This window comes from Epinephelus fuscoguttatus, linkage group LG6 (genome assembly GCF_011397635.1).
Source record: "Epinephelus fuscoguttatus linkage group LG6, E.fuscoguttatus.final_Chr_v1".
NCBI lineage: Eukaryota > Metazoa > Chordata > Actinopteri > Perciformes > Serranidae > Epinephelus > Epinephelus fuscoguttatus.
Window position 1 is genome coordinate 24671572 of NC_064757.1, and position 18640 is coordinate 24690211.

Consider the following 18640-nt stretch of genomic DNA (forward strand, 5'->3'; position numbering starts at 1 on the left):
TCTAAAGGCCTACTCCCCCCTCCTCCATTACGTCCTCATTACATCTATGATAGATGTAGCTGTTGGCAAGATAACGTTAGATACACGGAAGAGGAGAGCAATGTAATGTTAGAACCAAAACAGTCAAATGCAACCCTGGAGTTTTAAAACTCAACCATCAGTGATGACTGATGAGTTTTAGAATAAGGTTACAGTGCTAACGTTAGATGGTAACATTAACGTTACTAGTAACTGAAAACACACAAGGAAGATAACGTTAATGTTTCAGAGCCTACACTGCAGTAGGCTAACCTTAGCCATTAGCAACTGGATTCTGTGTTGTCATATAATGTTATATGTTGTATTAGAAGCAAACTAAACAAAACGTTACCTGTCCTACACAGTCAAACACAACCCTGGAGTTTTGAAACTTATCCGGGGTCAGTGATGACTGTTGAGTTTTATAATATAACATAAACGCTAATGTTACATAGTACTGGTGACTGGCAACAAACAAGGAAGATAATACAGAGGCTCAGGCAAAGTTAGGCTACAGTAGGCTAACCGTTAGCAGTTAGGATGCTGTGTTGTCATATATAACGTTATAGCCTATGTTACATTAGAGGCAAACTAAAAATACCTGTCCAGGAAAAACTCTGCGACCATCTCGTCCCTTTTTAGCTCAGGATGAAGCTGCATCAGTCTCCGCCATCGTTCGAAAGCAGAGCAGATGTTGACCTGAGTTTTGGCTCTTGCAGCATCGAGTTACCAACATCATCATCGATGTCACACAAGCGGTTATGTCAGTCAGAGGCCTCCATGTGGGGAAGACAGACAGGACACTCGACCAATCATTGCATTCAGCCCGAATGCAATGATTGGTCAGAGTTTTCTTAGAACCATATGAGAATGGTTCAATTATGAGTTTTTATTTCTGGTGGAATTCACTTACATTTTGGTGTGCCATCAGCTTATTAATAGCATTTTAACCTAAACAAAGAAAAGTGTAAAATTTCCAGAAAGGTAAGTGTTGCTTTAAGTGATGTAAATTTTCTAAAACTTACCAGACTGTTCTAGCTGTTCTCTTATTTGCCTCGACCCATTTAGTCATTATATCCACATTACTGATGATTTTTTTCTTTTTTTAATGCACAAACTGAAGGAACAGGCAGGATTACATTTTATTGGAACTGAATCTTATGACTTCATGTGATGAATACATTGCTTGATTCATTGTTTATCAAAAATCTCATTCTGTAAATATTTGGTAAAAGCACAAATAGTCAACTCCACAGTATCATTGTAATATCAATATTGAGGTATTTGGTAAAAAAAATATCATGATATTTGATTTTCTCCGTATTGCTCAGCCTACTATGCTGTATAACGGTCTTGGTATAGAAGCAGCAATTGGTCCCTCATTTCTCCCCCAGTATAGAAATGAACAGTCTCCAACACCTTTAGAGTTGAAAGTCAGCACTTTAAACTCACAGCCAGTTTTTCATTTCAAATCCAATGTGCTTGGGAAGAGACTAAACAATGAAAAACATATTACAGTCCTCATACTGTCTGACTTCTCTGTATATCAATATTGGTTTTCCTAGCCACATATCCTATTGCACCCCCACGAAGGGGTATCTGTCTTTGAATTGCCTCTCCTAAGGTTTCTTCACATTTTCATTATGTGCTCAGGCTTTTGGGGAGTTTTCTTTGTCTTTTTAGAGAGTTCAGGCTCGGTCAGGAACCGCTGCCGATGTCAGACAGTAAACTCCATTGAGACATTGTATGTGATACAATGGCTCAATTACTGGGCTCCAGATGAGCACTGGTGCATCCCACTAAAAATTTCATGAGCATCTGACCAAATTTACAGCTAGCACTTAATTTGACGTTTGATGTGCAACACATTCATACTTTTTCCCATCCTACTTTCTACATCAGTGCTTTAGGAATAAAGACATTTTACAGAATAGCAATGTGTGCCTGTGTACTTTAAATGCATAGAGTTGAGTGCAAGTATAAAGTTCCCTATGTCAAACTCTCACTGCTACACTTATGATCCTTATGTCTTACAGACTGCTGACTCGGCGGTTTCTCACTTTACTGTTTGTTGTATGTGGTTTCATTGTTCCTCCCCTGGGTCATTCTCCTTCGTCTGCTAGTGTGTGTGGTCCAGCGTCATGTAGTCTTTTTACCACACAAGTAGTTTGGCTCACAGCATGTAGACTGTGGGCCTGTCATTACCCGCCTGTCTCACATGCGTGTTACTGTTTTAAAAATCCCAGTCGCAACGTGAAACTAGTCTCACATAGCCAGAACTACCTCCACACTTTGTTTTAGTGCTGTGTGCGAAACAACTTTTGAGCCAGCAACCTTCACAATTGAATGTCTTTTAATGATTTTTTTAAAGATATTTATTTTTATGTTTTATTGTAATAGTGAGAAAGCAATTATCCTTGAGACATGTTATTCCTGCAGCAGTCAGACTACAGACATACTTCCAGGCAGAGCCGCAACGGTCCACGGCTCCTACTCCTACTGTACCTCGGCCTTGCCAGCTCCTCCATTCCATCTGCCCCACAAAATCTCTCCAACTGCAGATCGATCCTCTCCTCCATCCACGAGGGCCAAGAATCACGGACCTTCATCCCTTCATCCCTCGGACCCTCGCCCCTTATCCATTTATCCCTCACCCTTCACCCCTCGTCCCTTATCCCTTTGTCCTTAATCTCCAACCCTCATCCCTTCAACCTCACCCTCCATTCCCTCATCCCTTCATTATACACCCTATCACCCCTCTATTCTTATAATTTCATTCTCTGGTCCCTCTATCCTCATCCCTTCATGTTTTCCTCCAAACCCATTATCCATTATATGCACCAACCATTCAAAATCATTATTTTGTTGGTGTGGTCTTTGTTAGTGAAAAGAAATACTTACAACCCTGAGCATTCTTTCACTAAATGCAGAATTATGATGGATTCAGCCAGACCTTTTTCAACACTGGCACAGCACTAGATAGGTCTGGCTAGGACCACATGAGGGACGTACAGTGGTTGATGAAGAAGAGAGGTAATCTTCACTATTTGACTAGTGCAATGCAAACTTGTTAGCGAGAACTTCTGTCTGCAGGGAAAAAGGGCTGAACTGAGATGTTTTAGGTGGCTAGCTGCTCACTGTAGGAGATGTGAGGATCCAAAACAGTTGAACTGGTCTAGTCTGGAGGCGATGGAGGAGATAATGTGGATATTTGGTCTGGCAGCTGAGGTATGGTGCTGCTCTCACTCAGCACAATGGGGAGGCTTTCTTCATAAGACTGGCCATGTGGAGGTATATTAGTATTCTGCTCTCATAACTTGAGTGGACCTGCCCCTACACTGCTGTGCTGAAAAGATGAAACAGAGACAATGTCCTGACCATGGGAAACTGCCAGTCTAATAGGGCCCGAGGTCATCTTGATCTCACCGTGCGCTGTCATTCGGCCCTGACTGCCACTTTGTGAAGAGGACCAGGTTATCTTTTCATTCTTTGACAAAAACGTCCCCTTTTCACCCTGACGGTCTTCAGGGGTGTCTGCATTATCTGAAGATTACTCACTGTGCTCTGGGTTGTACTTTTCATCATCTTTATCTTCAGGTGTCTCCTCTTCCTCCACTTTAATGTTATCTTGTTCCTCTTGAACATCTTCATAAAAAATGAGGTCAGGACCTTTTGGTCATGCTCTTGTGGAATTGGAAAATACAGCAATGTGGGGACTGGCTGGTGCAGCACCTTTGTATTGTTTTATCTCCACCACTGGCTGTTTCATATGACAAGTATATTTTTAGTGTGTTTATATAGATCAGTAGAAAATAAGAAAAGTGCAATGATCACGACTATTTTTTTTTATCACTTAAGTTTATTGAATTTCAAGTTTTTCAACACCAAACCACCTCAAAAGGAAAAAACACCAGGCAGGAAAAAAAAAATCAAATAGGCAGGGATTGATATATACTAATAGATGAAATAGAGGCAAATAAACCATAATGATAAAAACAATAAACCATACCACTGTTAAGTGTACGCTCACAGTCCATAAAAGATAAGTGTCAAAATAGTCTCCATATAGATATTTCCTCCGGCTGCGCCATCGCCACATCCACCCTCCTGCACTTATTATAATCCCAACATGAGCTGCACACACTACTGACAACATGTCTCTGTATGTTTACAGCTACATGTAACATTTTCTAACAAACATATAAATATATACATACATCATGTATGTTATGAGCCTGGTACTTGGCAAAATCAAAATCATTCCCCATATGCTCAGACAAGTGTGTTCTCTGTCCCCCCGTAATGAGTGGAGAGATGGTCCTTCACCATACTGGGCTGTCAGGAACATGCGAGAAAACAGAGGAAAACAGAGAAAAATGCTGAGGCATTCACTTTTGCTCAAAAGGTAGAAAACTTAAAGCTACCAGAATGCACTGCCGCGCTGGACCAATAAATACTCCCACTGGTAATGACGTAATATAAGTGACTTGTCCGACAACAATACGTCCTAACAGCAAATGAGCGCCTAAATATCATCACGTAACATTGGAGCTCTGTCCACACTGAATCCATGCACTTCTGTTATGTGTAAACTGATCACGTAAACATTTTAAAGATAGATGAGAAGCCTCCTTGCTATCGTTGTAGCCTATGTTCCACTTTTTAAACAGAATATAACCAAATATGACCAATTGCAGATAGGTTGTTATTAGCAATAGTCACTCAGCTTTTCATCCCCCTGGCGATCTCCCTCCAGTCAGCTGTCACCTTACTGTTGTTTTTGTAGTGAAATAAGAAGGTATCGTATATATAATTCTTCATTTTAACTTCATGAATCAGCCACTCCTCGTCCATTTCGGTGCTTTCAGTGTGAGCAACAGGAATAATAAAAGAAACATGGCGTCTGACAAAAGTTCAGCTCCAAAGGGCAGTGCAGCATTGCCTGCAGCCAGTAAGGAAACCTCTTTCATCAGCTTCAAATCCAAACTGTTGCAATATTGGTGAAGCTTTAGTTTTCTTGAGAGACTAGCTCTGTCTCCTCTCATCATACCCCAAAAAACACATTAACTTTTTAGTAAACACAACGTGTGCTACTCTGCCTCTACTATCTGAAATTTGATCTACTTCATGTTGCCTGGGCCTGGCAGTAAAAACACATGGCCCGTCAGACCCTGATGTCTCCATAAGGCCGTTAATAAACATAATATTTGATATATCACACTGTCATTTCTAATGCAATACAAGTTGGATTTAACGCAGTGATGCTGTCAGCACAGGTTGATGATGTAGTTCGCTTTTTGATTTGCCAGAACTTGACATAATGACAAATATACCCCTTTTTGACAGTCATGGGCTGTCTTGGCTTGGTTTGGGCTGTCAGCCCAGCACAGCAGGGATTTGCATTTCTATAACAACAGTCTTAAAGTGATGATAGCTTGTCTTGAGTAATGACATTTAAAGGCAGCGGGCTGATCCATGGCTAAAGTCCCCTGTTATTTTTTCTGCATGTGTTTTTCCACAGCAGGGCAGGTAAAAGAAGTTTACCTGTTGGAGGTGAGCTGTTTGCAGAGGTGCAGTAAGAGCCTGTTGTCTGCAGCTCTTCGTCAACATCTCACTGTGGCTGCGTCTGCTTTTACTCTTCCTCCCTGCCGTATTATTAGACTTGCACATAACACATTTCATGTCCTATAGATTCTTCACAATAAAAGTTCCCCGTTATTTTGTTATGTTTAAACTTTTATTGTGAAGCAGCAAAATAAGGAAATGTTGAGTTTTCGAGCAGCAACTTCACACAATATCTAATACGGCTGATAGCGAACATGAAAAACTAAAATAAAGCAGATATCTAAAGTAAAAACAGGATGCAGGAAAGGAACTAAACTCCAAACCAAAGAGATTCAGTTAGAAGCTACAAAAGCACTGAGAGCTGAACATGCTGAGACTTTAGAAAAGGCCTTTCTCTCTGGTCTCCTGCAGACAGAGGTGAGTTCAGTCTTGCAACACACACGCTTGTTTGGGCAGTAGAATGTGGCCATCAGCAGTTAGATGCGGTCGTCGAGACGTCAGCGCCACCCACTGGAGGGCTGGCGGCCGGCTTTTGGACCGACTCCTGAGAAGGTCCATCTCTGGTGAAGCTTGGCATGGCACTAAAACTGACAATGGAAACACAGATCGGTGCGGCATGGCTTTACCTGACGCGCCAAGAGTGACAGTGGAAAAAGGGTAATAGTGGTTCAGCCAGTTTGCATAAAATCAAACAGATTTAAGTTTGTACACCAGACAGGACCAGCAAAACCAGAAATCAACCCAACTATAACAGCACCGTTGACTTTTCTTTTTATACCTGTGCATCCTCTTCATACTTAAGTGTGTGTGTTATAACAAAATACTTTTTCATTGCATTTTTTTTTTGCACTTTTCTTCTCAGAGCTTTTAAAAAACAATGTGCAATTAAGAAACAATATGCATACTTAAACATTATGCAGATTGCATCTCGCACTTTCCTTTGATTGCAGTACTAAAAAACGTTCTCTGAAATCTAATAAAACTGACTGAATGTGTTGGATTACTGAGAAACATGTCTGATGGGGGTAAAAAAATAAATAGGCGGTGAGATTATAGAGTGGAGCATTATTCGCCAAGTGTTATAAATTATGTCAGTGACTGGTGTTGATATTGAGACAAGTATTAAAATTAGTCATAAAATATTGTGTTAAATTCAATAAATAAAAAGATTTACATGCCATGAGATGAAATTCCTTTCGGAGGCCTGAGCCCAGAGCACAGTGAGGAGATCCATTTGTTTGGAATTTTATTTGATGTCTCATAAAACCAAACAGCTACCAATAATCGTGTTTCCGGGATGTGACGCCCATATCGTTCAGGCCTCCATCAAGGACAAATTGCTTGGATGGTGAATGTCAGATTATGTTTTCATGGGAATGCATCTTTATATTCCGCATCTCCTGTTTCTCTCCATTCATCTCTGCTTGTCTCTCATTCTTTTAAACGCTCTCTCCATCTTACTGTCTCCATCTATTTACCAGCCCTTCGCTGTTTTGCTCTCAAATACACACACATTCAGTTTACTTCCCCCTTTCTGTCTTCCCCTCTCTGTTTCTCTTTCTCTCTCCCTCCTCTCCTTCAGATATCAGTCATACTTCAGCTTGGCTGGGCAGGGCCATGACTGGGTAGAGAGGGGAGGTAATTGAATTTCTCTCCTAGAGTGACTCACATCAACACAGACAATTCAGACATAGCCAGGCGCGACGTAATAGACAGGGAGGGCATCGCGTCAGCTTAGAACCGCAATTAACTACAGGGGGACACAGACGCTTGAAGCCTGAAGAAGAAATCGGGTGAAATAAATGTGACGGCACTCTCTTCAATTTTACAGTCCATGTATTCATGGTTCTAAGACTGATATGTCATTAGAGCAGCAGCTCCTCAAGTGAGAGGAAATCAGAGGGGGCTGTTCTTATCCCAGTTCAAGTCAAACTGTGTTGGATGAAAAAATGATGACACCACTCACTTTCAAATGACCAAGACGTGGAGCAGTTAGCTTTCACATACTTGTGATTAACTCACACATTAGTCTGTCAAAGATGGCAGTTAATTGTCAGGTGGTTACATGGGGTGAGTCTGTTACCTGGGGAAAGGAGTCAAATTAGGCAAATTACCATTTTACCATGTCTTAACCCTGATTGTGATGGAGTACCATCTTTTAAGATCAATGTTATTTGATTCTCATCATTGTTCATGTTTGTCCATAGTTTACATATCTTTGAGTGGGCAGGTTTAGCAAATTTGATGAGAGTGTTTGAGAGGAAGAAAAAGTATACTCAAATCAAGTCAAACTTTTAGCTGACTCCTAATCATTCCCACACAAAATTTATTTTATTTATTTATTTGGTGTGGATATTCATACTGCCAAAAATTATTAACTTGTCCTTTGCTCTTGTGAACAGAATATCTGCTATACATATGCATTGTCCATCCGTTTATGGCACCTTTTTGATTATGGCTACCATCTTTGGCCAAACTTTGTCTGCCCTTTACCAGTGTTTACCCAGGACCAGGTGGGAAAGAAATAATCAGATCACTTAAGAAGCTTACGAAAAGAAGTATTTCACTGCCGGAAAGATAGACTTTTCTCAAATCTGGGCTGTCTATGCAGTACAAAGTTGCAGATGCTTTTGAATTCATGCCACATGACCAGAGAAAATGGAGAAAAAGGGCTGTGCCATTCACTTTTGCTCAAGAGGTAGAAATCCCACAACTACCAGAATGCACTGTGCTGCACTGGACCAATAAATGCTCCCAGTTTATTTCAGCCTCCATTTTTACAACACAGGAAACAGTACGGTGCCCACTCTCTGTTCACAAACTCTTGTATTACAGCCAAGCTAAAATATGTTTCTGAGGACATTTTAGGAAGAAATAGGCAATACAGTAACAGCTTCTCGATCTGCTTCTATACTCTCTTGATCTGCTTTTAAATTCTTTGTTTGAGTGGCAGTGGGCATACAGATATACAGAAGTAGAATCTGTAGTTCAAGCAACAGCCCCAGAGCTAGTGAAAGTCATTGGATTTTCGCTGGCTCTAAGAAAGCCCACCAGAGCTAGGAGATCTGGGCGCTGGGCAAGATAGAGGGAAGTTTACTAAAGTTCATTTACACATACTACCCACATTATTATGATAAAAAGCTGGATCCATATGGGGTAAATTTCCCTGTTAGTAGCAATGCCACACTGTAAAATACTACATAACAAGTAAGAGTCCTGGATTCAAAATTTTAGTGAAGTAAATCTATAGATGTATTAGCAACAAAATGTTAATATAATTAAATAATGATGTGATGAAAGCAAAACAACTAATTGATCACAGGTTTTGTATGTGACAGTAATGTGGAATTTATACTCCTGCTGTTGCTGTTGTCCCTGGCTTCATATGGTTAGAGGAAAAGTCCACTAGCTGCTAGGCTAATTTATTCAATATAACACCATAGGCTTATGCTAAAAACATCAGCATGATGTGTTTTTGTTTCCTTGCTCCGTTTGATGTCTTGGGTTCAGTTACTGAACCTAAGTTCAGTGTATCATCCTGGTGGGTTTTCAGTTAGTTTTGGTTCTTCCGTCATTTGGACTTTCTGTTACCTGTCTGTTTTGGATGTTTTTCATCAGCTTTATTAAAGCTCACTTTTTTCTTTTACCTCAAACCTGCCTGCTGCTCTGCATTTAGGTCACTCCTGTACTGACACTTTTTGGGAGCCTTGTTTCTCACTTTTACTTTTTTATGTTTTCTAGTCTTACTTTTGAGATTTGCATGCTGCATTCTGTTGAAGACATTCTTGTAAACAAATTTATGTGAGTAATCATCCATGTTATTCACATAGTTTTTCACAACAGAGAATCGCCTTCATAGCTTAAGCATAATAAGTTATTTTGAAAAAGCTTTTTATTTTCTTTGGGAGGCACGTATAATACAATTAGTGCCATGAAAGACAAAACTCTTTATACTGTGTATCCAGTAATTCCAAACTTTATTTGCACGCTTCATTCGCTGTCTTTAAAATTTTATACACGCTCTTAATGGTTATCTATTGTCTGCCGTTCATTTCATTTGATGTAGCCACAATGTTTCATCCTCTGCTGACAGAGAAATGTAACAAGCTGTGATGTATGTGGCTGTGACAAATCATGAAACTCAACCTGATTCTCACAGCGAAAAATCTGTTCAGCTAATGTGTTCATCCCATAAGTGCTTGAGCAATATTGTAACTTCTCAGACCGTCAATTCTTTATCGATTGAGGCATTTTAAGGGGGATTTGAAGCAGATTAATCATCATGTTCGATATTAATATAGGGGCGGAGTGTTATTGCGCTTGAATAAATGCTCTCCATGGCAGTTATGGATGAAGTGGAGCAGGATCTAATATGCCGTCTATTTTCTATTGATTTTGTTCAGGGGAAGGAAAAAAAAAAAACAACTGTTATCAACATTGACTGGTTCCAGCATTGATTAGTATGTGCAAGATGAGTATTCAGATGGATTTACTTTTATTTAAAACTGACTGTAGGATGGGTAATTTGTGTTTAAATGTAGCACAGTTATATGAATTTATTTTTACTCACCTAGACATTTACTTTGTACATGTCATGGAGTCAAGCTTTATTTAAAATATATTTAGAGGTAATTAGGTAGAAATATACAGAAGATGATGAATGCCTGTCCTCAAAAATGAACCAAATTACAAAATGTGTTTTGCAGGTTTTGATTTGTTGTCGGAGGAGTGGAGCGTGGTGAGACATGTGAGCTTTGAAAATGTGGAAGTGAACATTAACCCGAACTGTCAAGGCACCGTTGAGCACAATGGACCTATTCAGCGGCTTATAGAAAAATGTGTCTGGACTGCACAGCTCCCAGGTATGAATGTGCACAACTCAATGAGTATATTTCAAGTACAGATGTTGAGTGTGAAAAAGTCAGATTAGTCAACCCTCCCTTGGTAAAAGCTTGGAAAAAATCCAGTAAACTTGGCAGGTCCACCCTGGCAGATCAACATAAGCTGTGAGGTAATGAGGTTGCATCAGCTAACCATCTTTCTGTGCCCTCATTATACATTTTCATCAACCTGCCAATTGATTTCAGCTGCTGCTGCTTTGCTAACGCAGCCAAGATAAAGAAATATGAAGTAATCAACGCTCGCAAGGGACTCACTTTTTTTCAAAGGAGTCTGTTTACGGTTACACCAGAGGATGAATTGACCTATCAAGTGAAGGTGTTTCATTTTTCCTTTATCAGGAACATTGTGCTACCTCTGTGAAATACCTTGTTGTGTGCTGATGCTTGGTCTTTCAGATGACCACTGCAGTACTGTAAACAGGCAGAGATTAAGAGAGGCAGGGGCAGAGAAAAAGCAGTGCAACATAAATAATATGCAAATGACATTCAAGGAGTAAATGTCTTGCATTACCAAGATGGTGACACAAACACAGTGTGATCTGATGGAGGCATTGTTTTTGTCTTTGAAGGTTGCCTTGAAGGTTGAAATCATTTACTGAAGCACAGGATATGTAAACATAGATAAACACGATTTTTTTCCTCCAATCATTTCAGCACAGCATGAAAATCAACAAGCTGCGACTGGAAATTTGGCAATCCATTACAGTGAATACGCTGGCTTAATCTGACTAACGTTATGGTTGTATGGTAATTCAGGTGACAGAACAGTATGATTTCTAAGACTTAAGAGTTCAGCTGCTAACACTGAGGATGCAGCTTTCCTAAAGGCTGTGATAACCTGACTGTCAAACAAAGTGTAACATATAATACGACTGTTATTCCTTCTTTCATTTGACTTCAAGAAATATGCCTGAGAAGCAGAAATCAGTGACAGCATTTTGCAAAGATGGAGCAGTGGCATATTCCCATAAAGTGCTAATGGAGCTGAAAGCATGCTGGGTTAATAGAGTGTTGAATACAGTAAATATCGAGCCTGACATCAAACAGTTGTGAGAGTTTTGGCAGCTGCAGACAGCTGAGTGGTTCTGCAGTCAGGTTAGGTGATCACGACGCAGAACACATAGTTTATTCATGTAATGTGGTTCTGCAGCTGACACTCTCAGGCCATGTTTAGACTGTCAACCCAAATCTTTTTTTGGCATATACAGATTGTATCCAGACTGATTTTAGGAGGTCTAGACAAAAAAAACAAACAAAACAAAACAAAAAAAAAAACAGAAATGGTTTGAAATTTGATTCCAATCAGGTTTTTATGGATGCAAATAAGTCCAGACACTCTGGCCAGCCGTTGCCTCCAGCACTTGGACAGTGTCTTGTGGCATCAAACATTGAGAAAAAAAGCCATCCTATCACTGGCATGATACGCGGACAGTGGCTGCTGTTTAACAGCATTCTTCTGCATCAGGGGGAAATGTCCAACAAACACTAAATTTCACTTAGGAGAGTGGCGTTTGTGTCCCGTAAGATTACAAAGCCAAACCCTGCTCTTTTTTCCTCATTTTTTCCAGTTTTTGTTGCCTAAACCCAACCACATGCATTAGTTGTTGAAAGAAAAAAACATCTATTTCTGATGTAGTGTGTTTTTTTTGAAAGAGACTGTATGTAAATGGTAAATTTTCTGTTGAACTGAAGTGTATTTTGAAAGAAGACAATGCATGTAACAGACAGAACTTGATGCGGCGTCCCAGAAAATCAACAACCAACACACCCAGGGTACCTTTCACATCATATCTGGACAGGTCCATGACCAAACGTCGATATGTGAGTGGAAATGTGCTACAGAATCCATGCTGCTACTCCACAGCGCTATGGAAGACAACACGGAGAACAACAACAGGCACCAAAATAAACTCCGACAAATAATCGCTACTTGACAGTAGGGTTGTAAGGGTATACCGGTTTTAAGGTGTGCCGCAGTATTGACGGTTATTGAAAGAAATGCAACCGGACAGAGAATCTTTAGTCATTTTCAAAAGGGAGACTTTTTAAACACACTTCAATTAAAAAAAATGGTTTTAAGTTTCCATTACAACAAAAAAATGCTTGTTCAGACAAAAAAGCCCTCATGTTTTTATTCATTTAAGGCTCATTGTAACTGGTAATAATAATAATTCTGAAATGCAGTACACTGTGAAACCGCAATATTTCCTGGGACGATTATCAAATCATGAAAATCTCATACTGTTGCAACCCTACTTGACAGTACGATTGTTTGGAGGGCGAAATGATGGATCTGAACATGAATGTAACAGTATGGGCAGTCTGCCCTTTGCTCTTATTTGACACACATCGAATTTGCCTGCAGCCTGAATGTAGACAAAGACCTCAATTATACATTTTCACACCACTACTGACCACAATCTACATTTATGAGTAATTAATAATGCATAGCTGCCGGGCACAAGCGTGATTTACATATAACTTGCTCATAAAGTAAAGAAGTGTGTTTGCTAATGAGTTATGTATGTGTTATAAAAATGAAATACGTTAATTGGTAACTCATAAAGCAGCTGCTTTTTGATGCATCCAAAGCCAGTTACAAACTTAGTCAACCATCTTTATAAGCCTTTGGAGCCAAAGGTCTATCCTATAATGTGTTATAATGGTGCCCCAGTGTTATCAAGAAATGGCATATATTTCTACAAAGCAGTGAGGAGTTATGGAAATATATTGCTGTGGGGTATTGTGGTTGTCTCAGCGGTGCAGAGCCCATTTATCATGATGCTGTGACACCTGGGGGAAGATACTCTCTGGGAGATTCCAACATAGAGACTGATGCCAGATAGTGTACGCACACAGTGTGCATACACGCACACACACCCACTGATGCACAGATGTGAGAATGTATGGATGCATCTGTGCGCAGACATGGAGGTACAATACATACCCAGCTGGTATGTGCAGGTACACACATACAGTATCGCACTCATATACACATGATATGACTGGAAACTGGAGATGTATATGCACAAGCACACTCTCACAGACTTATACAGCACCTCCTTCTATTTCCACCCATATAGATGTACACACATTGACTGGCACACACACACGCTTGCAGCTACATTCTAAGTATACTGGGGCTGAAACAGTTTGTGCATTTGTACCAAACCATCACAATCCAGTGCGCGAAGCCACACGCTAAATACATGGTATGTTGATTGAGGCACATAATGTGGAACCAAATTTCACAAGCACAAGTTCCGCCTGAAAACTTTTAGCAGTACACCACAGATTAGTATAAGCAGCAGATTGGCTACAAGTCAGTCACACTATGGCGAGTGCAAATGAAAAGCCTGAGCTAGAGAGCCTGCCTGCGGGTTCCCAGTCAGCTACAACAGTGTGTGTTGTGTGGCGGCGTTGCTTCACCAGTGTTGGAGATGTGAATTGGAAACACATCTGACATGCTAAGAGACATTTGACGGACCATCTAATGATAAATGTTTGGGTGCTTTGAATATTTAAATATAGCAAGGTAAAGCAAATTCCAACACTCCTTCTAATGCACAGATTTGATTTTATTCTACTATTCTGTGCGTTTTAGTATTTTCATTTTCATACCATTAGAGATGCTTTACAGCTTCCTGTTGCGTCCTGTTGCCTTGTGGGAACGTGTTGATTCAGGGTTTGTTCTTGAAACGTTCCTTATTTTTAAAATGACAATAGTTTACAAAAGTCGCCAGTGGGCAAAATGTTACCTCAGTCTCTAGCCAAAGGATTCTGTCTGTGAATATAAAACAACCAGATCCTTATGTATTTGATTTTTTTCTGCTTTACTGAACTTGCACTGAACTGTGACTCTTAAACCAGGGTATGAACCGAACCGTGACTTTTGTGTACCGTTCCACCTCTAAAGTATGCGCATATGTGCACACGCACACACAAACCTCACATAGAGCAGAAGTAACCAGAGCAGCAGAGTAAGACAGGCGAGGCTGAGGGGAACCCAAAGGGTATGAGAAAGACTTACTGAGATATGAGCTTGTTCCATCGCAGTCCACCAACTCTGTGACAGATGAGACATTTGGAGTGGAATAATAGGAAAGATAGAGAAAGGAGTAAGACAGAAAAAGGAAGGAATGAAAGCAGAAAAGGAGGAAAAGCAGTAATGGATAGTCTCAAGTGTTCATGTCGGTGGCGACACACGAAAATAACAACGTTGGCACTCAACATCAGCAGATAACAAAATCAATATACCGTCTCTCTTTGGAGTCTAATCAATAATATTCTGAGTGCCCATTATTAGAGGAAATGATCGCCAATTAGTTTTCCAAGATTTTTGAAATGTCAGCACAATCTCAAATGTGGCCATCAAACATTAGGAATATCATTACAATATAGGGTTATTGCTGTTTGAAAACTTTGATTAACCCAACTTTTAAAAAGAAATGTAATGACGATTACTTATGTAAATCCCATAAAAGTTGTAGGACATATGCACATGATGGTAGACCAAAGCTGAGGACCAATTTTGAGGCACACACAGACACAGTCGTTGGATGGAAAACCTAAGTTTTAAGTAAAGATGGAGAAAGTTTCTCAAAGGGCCAATATTTCCCATTAACAAGGTTATTTGAGTTGAATCCATAATTTCTATCAGCACTTTGGAATTGCGTTTTTTCAATAAATAAATAATGGAACGCATAAATAAAAACCTTTTTCATGTTTTTATCACCACATCCCAATTTGATCTCAGGAGAGATGGCGTCTGACTGTTTTAAAGTTTTTATTTTTTTATCAGCTGGAGACGACAGAGTGGCTACAGCAGCATACCGAGACATCATTCCCATCAAAATGATAATTTTCCCTTCAAAATGTTGCCTCTGAGGAAGGCAAGGTTGAGTCAACAAGCAGCTTGTCTGGTTATACATGATAAGACAGGCCTGTGAATGAGTAATGAGAGAAGTTTTACGCCCTTGCACTTTACGCAGGTAATATTGGATTGTGTGTGTTGGGGCTAAAATTCCCATTTGACTCTGCTAATCCTGACTCATGCCTGTGTTAAAAGGTAAAAGCTGGTGAAATCAAGTAGTACAGTAAATCTGCAGTCAATCTCCACTTCACTCTGTTTTGTATAAGGACCTCTGCTACTATCCATGTCCAGGAAGTCAAGGTGCATAACAGTGTATCAATACAAACCCATATAGGCCTCCAGAGGAGGGTGAAAAAGCAGTTTTATATAAAACTACTTTTTAACCACTGAAAAACCAAGAAATAAACTCTGTTTGGAGGCCCTAGTGGCTCTCCTGATAGAGTTAATTTTAAACATGGCCTCTAAAGTATGTGGCACTTTCCTGGAGATGACGTTTCATAAAGAAGGGTTCATATTATATTCAAGGACTAAACAATTCTGTATCCACAACATCTAATTAGGGCTGTCCCAACAATTTCTTGGTCTGCATAGCTCTGGTAGTAATCAGCATGACTTTCTTTTTTTCTCTCTCTTTTTAAAATGGCTAAAACTGTATAATTGGATTTTAATTTAATTCTGGATAATTGTGTTTTATCTTTAAAAATTGATTTTAAAATCCCTCTTTTGGTTTTTAAGGCTCTTAATGGCATCTGCCCCTCCTATAGATAGCCTATCAATGTATGTCCCTCCATGAACCCTGAGATCCTCTGCGGCTGCTTTTTAACGGTTCCTAATGTGACTACAAAAAAAACAAACAAAAAAAAAACAACAACTTTGGGGATGCTGCTTTTAGCTACTACGCCCCAAAAATATGGAGCACCTTGTCTTTAAATATTAGACTTGCTGGCTCAGTAGACACTTTTAAACGATGACTCAAAATATTTCTTTTTAATATAGACTATAACTAGCAACTATCTGTTTTTAATATTTTGCTATTTTTTTTAATTATTTGATTAATTACTTGATTGGTTAATTAATTTATTCCTCTCATTTCTCATTGAATAAGTATAACTGTATGATTTTATTTCTTTGCTGTTTCTCCACCACTGAATTGTGAAACAATTTGTGCTGCATTCTATGCATGAAAGGTGCTATATAAATGAAGTTCATTAATTTATTGGTAGAGCATTGGCGAGAGTGCCAACTGTTAGCATCACACAGCTAATGTAAGCTAACTGTTAGCAACAATTTTAACAACAGAGCGGAAGTGTTTTGGTGTTGTTTTGTACTGTTTAACCTCTCAGTGCTAGCTGGTGTTAGCCATCGCTGCTGTTGTAGCTCATGCTATCTGGGCAGATGTTGGGAGGAGAGCCATTCCAGAGACGGTTGTGTGTTACCGCAGCAACAGAAAGTTTGCTAAACCGATGGGGAGTTGGGGTGGTCTGGGATTAGACCTGTGGCACTGAATACTAATTCCAGCTAGCTAGCTCCAACAAATTTAAGAACTGGAAAAAATGCTGTATGTTAGTCTGGGCTAGTGTGGCCACCTTCAAAAAAGTTAAGACGAATTAGAAGACTTAAGAGTTACCACCTCTTCTTCAGTGTTGTGTTTTTGCTGAAACAATCAACAATGACAGTGAATGCCACCGGCTAATTTGTGGTTTCCAAACTATGACGTGGAGCAAACAGTGAGGGGAAGAGGAAAGTTGTTACTTCTTGTTGCATCCTGTATGAACAAATGCTCTGGAGAAAGTTGACTTGACGTAACTTAACGTCAGGAGGCACAAAATTTCTGTCAGGTCTGAGCAGACCAAAGCTGCAACTCTGTCAGTCATGTTTTTAAGGTCTTAATTGGCCAAAATAGGCACAGTTAAGACACAAGTAGTTGAGAGCTAGACAGCTTTGTACAGCTGCTGAATTTGGGTGACATAAATCAGAGGTGATATTGGGCATTATAAATGTGAGTATGAATGTGTTTGTCTATTTGATGGTTCGAGAAGCAATAAGTTGGTATGGAAATCAGTAAGAAATGAAGATGCCCTGCTCAATTTGCAAAGCTCGTCAAGATGCTGCTTCAGTAGCTGAAGCCCAGTCAAATTTCTGCGCATCATTTTAGTCAAATCTTGAATGTTAGATTATATCAACAAGGCAAATAAAAGCTTTAGGAACACATTATGCAAACTTGGATCGGGAGGTGACATCTAAAGGATGTATGAGAATAAAGAGCTAGTGTTGTGTTTAAAAGACACATAAACGTGTAACAATCAATTTATATTTGGATACACCACAGCAATGGGATCTACGCTGTCTGGCATTGCAGGCGAAATACAGACTTGTCAAGTCGAGGTTTGTAATTATCGAATTATTATCCAATCATCACTTTTCTTTATGGGAATAAACAGCCAATTGAAAAGCAAATTTATGAGATATTCATGCCTGAGCTCCCACAGTGCGATATGATATTGACTGTGAAACACAATGTTGACACATTCTGTCTAGTGGCTATCAATAACAATTTATCCAGTCAGTATCACTGCGTTGTACTTCACAGGTGGCTGTTGCTGCGCTACAAAGCATGAGATTTGCAGCCTCTAAAGATAGAGACAAAAAAATGACCAAAAATGCAAGCAAAGAAAGGAAGAAGCTGTGTGAAAGGATGAAGTGTGCGGGATTCAACTCAAGAAGTGTGTGACCACAATCATCAGTCCCCTTGATCTATTGTTAGCTGACATGCTGCACTGACCTTTACTTACATTATCTGCCATCATTTCACCATAAACCACAGATTTATGACTTTAGTGAATGCCAGGGCCCTAAAAATCTTGTCTCCATCTTCTCTTTGTCATCCTGTCCTTCTCTCTCTCACTCCCCTGTTCAAGGGGTTTCACCCCACCCCCCATGTCATCCCTTCATCGCCCCCACCCCTTCTCTTGTGCTGGCTTGGTGTTTAACAGTGGAGAAGGTCAGAGTCGTTAGTGGCATGGTAATAGACAATGTAAATTAGAAGTCCAGACTTAAAGGAGATTAAATTGTAACTCTGTGTCAGGGCTCAATGTCTCCTGTCCAGTTAGAGCATGTGGCTACATATGCAGCATGTGTGTACAATATAATAATGAAGTAATATAATAGGCTAAATGTAATAATTAAGTGCAGAAGGTATCCATGATTTGGCGTTTGTGTTTTGATGATGATCAGCTGCAACAACTGAAAAGAACAAATGAAATCTGAAACAAATTTAATCACT

The 18640-nt window shown here is 39.7% G+C and overlaps 1 long non-coding RNA gene across 1 annotated transcript in view; it reads left to right on the plus strand.

Annotated features, from left to right (window-relative positions):
- The window catches only part of LOC125890318 (uncharacterized), a 155509-nt gene that overhangs the window by 23894 nt on the left and 112975 nt on the right, over positions 1-18640 (plus strand). Inside the window, exon 2 of the long non-coding RNA XR_007449541.1 lies at positions 10290-10445. This is a non-coding gene — a long non-coding RNA (uncharacterized LOC125890318). The remainder of the gene's footprint in view (positions 1-10289; positions 10446-18640) is intronic.